The following is a 7,067-nucleotide window of genomic DNA, read 5'->3' on the forward strand; positions in this document are numbered from 1 at the left end:
AAAATCTAATAGGGTTTTTTGTATGGTGTATATTCCGCCATATATTTATAATATGTTATGCTGAACATAATTCACCATATTTCTGTAGTGTTAAAAATATCTAGTAATAATATATTATATTCTATAAACAACTTAAATTAATATTTATATTCATAATGAAACAAATAAATACAAAAATTTTCTATATATCTCCTGTTTCTTAATTATCCTATAGTAGCTGTGAATGATGAAGTGGATGAAATAATAGTTACATTTAATACGTAACAATACAATAACTGGCGATATCGAAGTTTATAGTTTCATAAAACTAATTGGTTTCGTTATTAATAAAATTATCCTATTTAAATATTAATATGCTAATATTACAATATATGTTATATATTCGAGTAACATGTATATATCAATAATGTCGCAATAAAATTCGTACTGTTATTTATATCTAAAGGGAATATAAATATTAATTGAACAGACATTTCAATACGAAGAATGAAACACGTATAAAATATATGACATCATATCATATCAGCTACTATTTTTATAATTATTCATATATATATATATATATATATATATATATATATATATATATATATATATATATATATATATTATAATTAATTAAGAAGATACTTAATTATGATTATGCTTAGTATAAATATAAAAACGATGTTCTCTGCAAATTTGTATCAACCTTCATACAAATATGTTATCAATGTATTTTTATTTTTTGAATAAATATCTTGCATTATTGAGTGCATATATATCTCTAATTATTGGAAATATAATTAAAAATTAGATTACAACAAACAAATTACGTTTACTTTATATTGTGTATATTCTGCCGCTCTTTCAAAATATGTAATGCTTAACTAATTAAATTGTTATAGTGTCATAAAACAATTACAGTTATAGCATATTATATCTTATAAAGAGCTTAATTTGGTATAACTAGATTCTCGAAATGGAACCGGTAAATATAACTGTGTCTATAAATATTTCGTTTATAGATAAAATATTTATTTTTAAAGTATATATTTGAATAAGTGATAGCAGATTGTTCACTAGTTTCTATAATATTATTGAATTAGAATAACTTTCTTCAATATTTCAAATATAGAAAATATAACCAAAAAAGATAGAGCATTTATTTAATACTGTTATGATCAAACAGAAAACCCGAGTTATCTTATCGAAATTGATTTTGCTTCATACAAGACCGATTTTGGTATAAAAATAAATAAAATCTAATAATGTTTATTTGTATTGTCTATATTCCGCCACATTTTCATAATATGCTATGTTTAACATAATATTTACCACATTTTTATAATGTTAAAAAATATCTATAGTCTATTCAAAGCTTTTTTAGTAATACATTATGTATATTTGTCACACGAAATATTGCAATGTTGCTGCATTAACTCTGTCTTATATATTTTTATATTATAGCATATATTATATATCTAAAACCTTAATCTATTATATATCTAAAAACTACAGTTAATTATAAAGCCACAATAATTTATAGGCAAGGGTTAAAATCTCTTATCATTATTGCTTTCAAGAATTGTTCGAACATCTGAAAGCCGGTCGCCGTCTGGTTGTAAAAAGTATTAGTTATAATTACTACACTTATAAACCGGCAAACATTATTTAGTCGTTGCGTATATATCATATCATATTACTTTGTTTGAAAATGCCGAAAACAATAGATATTCAGGGCCACAATTTGATTGCGGCTTTAATCGGTTATTTCGAAAAGGAACGAGATAATGGAAGCCCCCTTTTGCTGGTAAATTCCGTTACAGAGGTAATTGTTATCATATTAAATAATATAATTCCCTACAGTTTTATTGAAAATATTTTTAGTGGGCTGTTACTGGGCTAAATATTACTGTGAGTACTGTGAGTAACATTGCTTGGGCCAAGGAAACCCGTCTACGTCACGTAATTTGACCATTTGGTAATGGCTCTATTCGAGACCAAATAAAAACTATATTATCGATATAAACATAATTTAATGAAATTATTTTAGAGAAAATTGTCCGTCTGAAAAGTATACATAAAATAATTAGGGACGTGCAGCTTTTTGGTGGATGTAAGACGTCCTTTTATACACTCTTACAGGGCATAAGGTATAAATGGTGTAAAGATAATCCTCGGAGAGGTTTGATAGAACTTCCGGACATTACCTTAAAAAGAATTAAATTTTTAAAGGCATAAAATAATACACTATTTGCATTTGTGTATCTTAATGAAACTTGGATATTTCAAAATAGTTTACTGTAGCACTCTTGGTAAGATGGTAACAAAAAAAGTGTAAAGACAGCTAAAATTTTTGAAAAAATGTAAAAGTTACAATAGCATTCGATTAGGTTTTATTGATCATTATATTTATTAATAATTAATTGCAGATATATTGCTGGTCGAGAAGGATATTCCATCAAAAACTGTTTGGATATGTGGAAGAAACCATTGTCAACCATAACACCTTGTGTTTGGATGGACTCGATTAAACATACAAAGGAAGTAATTGATAAATGGTGGAATTGTGAACATGTTTTAGACAGATTACAAATAAACAGTTTAGTGATTGAATTGGACAATGAGTCGGAAAATGAAAGTGACTGAAGGAAACTTTCAGGATATGTGATAATGCTGTGCAATGCTAGAAATTCCTGAGACAGAGTGATGAGAGTGGAAACAGCTAAAGGTATGCACATAATTAATTGAATATAAGTATTGTAGGGCGTGAAAGATTTGTGTGCACAGATATGATTATAATTGTCCAAATTTAAACATTAGCATTAGTTTACAACGCATGAAGGGAGAATGAATACTAACTGTTTTGTAGATATGGTAAATGCATTAGACATAATTTAGTGATTAATTTTATGAAGAATGGTGTACACTGATAGTTGCAGAAGAGATAAAATATACAGTGATACCAAGATAACTTGACAAGTAAACACACTATTACCACACCGTCGTTTACACCGTCTCTTAATTGTAGTTTTAAGTCCTTTAATAATATATCTATTAGATTTCCTATAATATTAAAATAAATTATATTTCATAATATTTTTGTGCAATTATTTTATTTAGATTAGAATTTTTTTGTATATCAAAGCCAAACTGAACTAAAACTCAGAGTTAATTCTGCAACATTGCAATATTTCGACGTCTCAAATATCCATGACGCATTACTAAAAAAACTTTGAATAGACTATAGTCATAATATATTATGTCCTATAACCAGCTTAAATTCATATTAATATTTATAATGAAACAAATAAATATCACTATATTCCATATATCTCCTGTTTTTTAGTTTTCTTTTATATTTAAATAATATAACCGTCAAAAATATAATCAAACTTAGAATTGAAAATTGAATTATCTAAATTATGTGCCATTTTCAAAATATGTAATGCTTAACAAATTAAATTAAAGGTTTATAAAATTTTTATAGTGTCATGGAATATCTATAGCCATAACAAATTATTGCTTTTGCATAGTTTGAATTGACATTATGTATAGTAGTTTAATTTCAAGATTACAACTTTATATTCGTTTATTTCGTATTTATTTTCGTTTAATATTAATTTTCCTAAGCAAATGTCATTAAGCGGTCTAGTAGTGTGCTGAAAAATAGTTTCTACATTATAAATCATTTAGAATAACTTGCTTATTACCACTACAATATTCAATATTTCAACTATATATGATGAATAAAAAATATAGAATATGTATTAATAAAATTACAGAGGAAAAGATGCATTTCATCGAAATTAATTTCACTATATATAAGTTTGTATTTGGCATACAAATATATAAAAACTAAGAAAGTATATTTTGTATTATACGCAATGTGTCTATATTATCTAACATATTAAAAATTTATTAAGTATTTATTTTGTCCTGAAATATCTGTAGTCATAAAATATTACAGTTTTTAACAAAAATATCACAGTTATTTAATATAATTTTGTTTTCCTCCTTTAATAGTAATTTTCTTTTAGTAAATTTCAGTAATCAACATAGCAGTGCATCGAAAAATAATTTCTGAAATAAAATTTTATTAGAAAAACTTTCTTTGCATACTGAATATACTAACTATGGAGAATATAGTAAACATATAGAATATTTGATTATTTGGTTTTCGTATAAAAATATGTAAAACCTATAAATGTTTATTTCTTATTATCTACATTCTATTTATATTATTTAACATACAAAACATTTACGAAACTTTTATGATATCATGATATATCTATAATCATAAGATATTATAGTTTTTACAACGTTTAATTTGATATTATAAATATTATTTTAGTGACAAAAATTTGTACAATTATTATGTAATATGCTTTTTGTGGTTTATTATTAATTTTCGTTAAGAAAATAACAGTAAAATATTTGGTAGTGCATTAAAAAATTTTATAATATAATTTAACAGTAAAAATGACAAAATCTACTTACATTATTTGTTGAAGCTGTTCGACACCAACCTTTTCTTTCATCAGAAGTAACCGATGGATTGGGCGATGTTGGATAAAACAAAACATGTTTTTCACCGGTACCGGCTTGTTGGTATATACTTTTTGTCGTTCGACCACTGCCGTTTAGCGCGAAATCTTCGTTCATTGACATCATACAGTCTCGTTAAGCAACAATTATAACCAACGTTAGTTAAAAACTTTCGAATATTTTCGATTTATTTACGAAAACATGGCAATGACAATTTTTGCTCTGAAAATCGCAAATTTTTCATTCCGAACGTTTTAAATGGAAACTGGACTCGGACCTGCTATAGAAATAAAATATTTCGAATAAGCGGTATTTGACGCGGCAATTCCGCCGGGATTTATTCAAAACTCGCCGCTTTTACATTGATCAAAAAAACATCATTTCGATTAGATCGATATTTTAATTTAGTATTTTGTTGCCGTGTACATAAAAGCCAGTTGGTGTTGAAACAAATTATCAAAACAACAATATTTTGAAAAATTTAAAAATTTATTAACAATTAGACTCCATAAATGCGGATATATCATTAATATAAAGAGTTCGTATTAATTTATCTCAGTTCTAATTATTCTGGATCAAAGTTCCGCATCTGTTCGGGAGTTCGACGAGAGATCGCGAAATGTTTTCGCAAATATTAAACCGAGAACTCCAGCAGCAAACCACTACGCTTCGCGACGGTAACTGAAAAGCGTTCTCACGTGGTTCGCAGACGGGCATTTGTTTTCCTTTATGACGCAAGCGTCGGCGATGGCCAGTGGGAAAGCGTCTTTTTCAATTTTATCGTTTTTGTAAATCTCGCAGATTGTGGCGGACGAACTTTAACGAATCGGATAAAGATAGAGCCGTGTAACGTGGTAAATTATTACGTTAATTTTATTAAATATTGATTTGACGAGACAATGTTATTTATTTTAATTGCTTTATCGTGTAACGAGGTTTTATTTTATAGATGCATTAACACTGTGTGACATTTTTTTTGTTCTATAACATTAAATAAAACGGCTATTTTGTCAAATTATACCTACGGTACACGAAAACCTAAACGGATTTTTTTAACGATAAATTGAAGATTTTATAAATTATAAAAATGTATATTATTAATTTTATAAAAAAATAGAAATATGTATTTACAAATAGAGAGGGAATCAAAATAGCTCAGGTTTAAGTGGTCAATAGAAAAAATGAGACATATATTTTGAATGAAAATGTCGAAATATTAATTGTTCCTCTTGTGATCAGTAGAATCCTCTTGCATTACAAATCAGCACTAATTTGATAACATTTTACCATTCCATCTTCCTTGATAACGCTCTTCTATCTGTTTTGTATCACTCACCTGGTCACTTACCATTTCAAGTTTAGGGGGATAAAATCGAAATGAAAATGCAAGAAATTTTTAAATACATTCAACATGCCATCGTTTTAAATTTTTGTAACAAGTCACTTGATACATAACAAGATTGCCTAGAAATCCATTAATTATTTTCATTATATAAAATCAAGTTGTTATCTTTTTCGCGGTAAGATCTTCATTCAATTCATAATTTTGTATAAGTTTTCTTATTTAGGGGGAAACAAAAATGGCTTCTTTTAATTTATCATCACTTAGTTTAGAGAAAGCAGTTTTCAAATACCAAAATCCTCTGCCATTTTTATCCATGACCTTGCCAAAATTTGTCATTAAAATGTAACGGTGGAATCATATTTTCTTATGGAATAAGGGGTTCATATTTAACGTTTGATTTATAAGAAAAATAAACAGTTATTTTCAGCCAAGCTTTAAGTTCATGGCGGTTTTTGGGTCCTACAAACATCGAAAACAATAATATTTCATGAAACCTCTGACAGAGCCACGTCACTGTTTTTAGGCTACACTATGAATGGTTCCTTGTGTTTAAGACCACGTTATACCAATGCAGCGCTTCCTTATAGCCCTAATTTATGATTTGTTTTGATGCTTTGAGTATCGCCGCTAAGTGTGGAATAGTATTTTGTATTAATGATAATTAATAATTAATAATTTTTCGTTTACAATAGCACAAATTTCATATTACCACAAACTTTCCACTTGTATTGCTTTTTTTTTGATTAATTCTAAAATTAGTTTCATGTTTTCATAGTTTTATTTTAAAATCACTGAATATGCAGCAGATATGAAAGGCTAGCAGCTGCCATTGTGGACTAATACAGCTTTTAAGCGTAAATAATATTCACACTATTACCATGGCACGTGACGTGTTAGATAACCACATCAATATACACTGTTTCTAACAATTGAATAACACTTATGTTAGAAAATTGTGTCTCACAATGTCTTATGTCAACCTATTCGTCAGCGTATTCGTCAACTTATTTCATTAAAAAATAAGCAACCAAAAACTTAATCTTCTATATTTTATTTCCTACGCCATCTCTCCAGTAACACAGAAATACCATTACACAAAATGCTGGGCAGCTTTGAGAAGATATTGCTTCCTATTTAATTTTAACCTGAATCCTGATGATTACTTTTTATGGAATTGACCTTTCTGGCCTTA

The 7,067-nt window shown here is 27.3% G+C and overlaps 1 long non-coding RNA gene across 1 annotated transcript; it reads right to left on the bottom strand.

The window, feature by feature from the left end:
- Positions 1–2,111: 2,111 nt before the first annotated feature.
- LOC143204480 (uncharacterized) lies at positions 2,112–4,766 on the bottom strand. The gene is made up of 2 exons (XR_013007614.1): positions 4,483–4,766; positions 2,112–2,192 (listed from the first exon to the last, which is right to left on the bottom strand). It is a non-coding gene; the product is annotated as an uncharacterized LOC143204480 (long non-coding RNA).
- Positions 4,767–7,067: the final 2,301 nt, after the last annotated feature.

The sequence above is a fragment of the Rhynchophorus ferrugineus genome, unplaced genomic scaffold (genome assembly GCF_030347505.1).
Source record: "Rhynchophorus ferrugineus isolate W39M unplaced genomic scaffold, kcgeb_rfMv2 rfM11, whole genome shotgun sequence".
In the NCBI taxonomy this organism is placed as follows: domain Eukaryota; kingdom Metazoa; phylum Arthropoda; class Insecta; order Coleoptera; family Curculionidae; genus Rhynchophorus; species Rhynchophorus ferrugineus.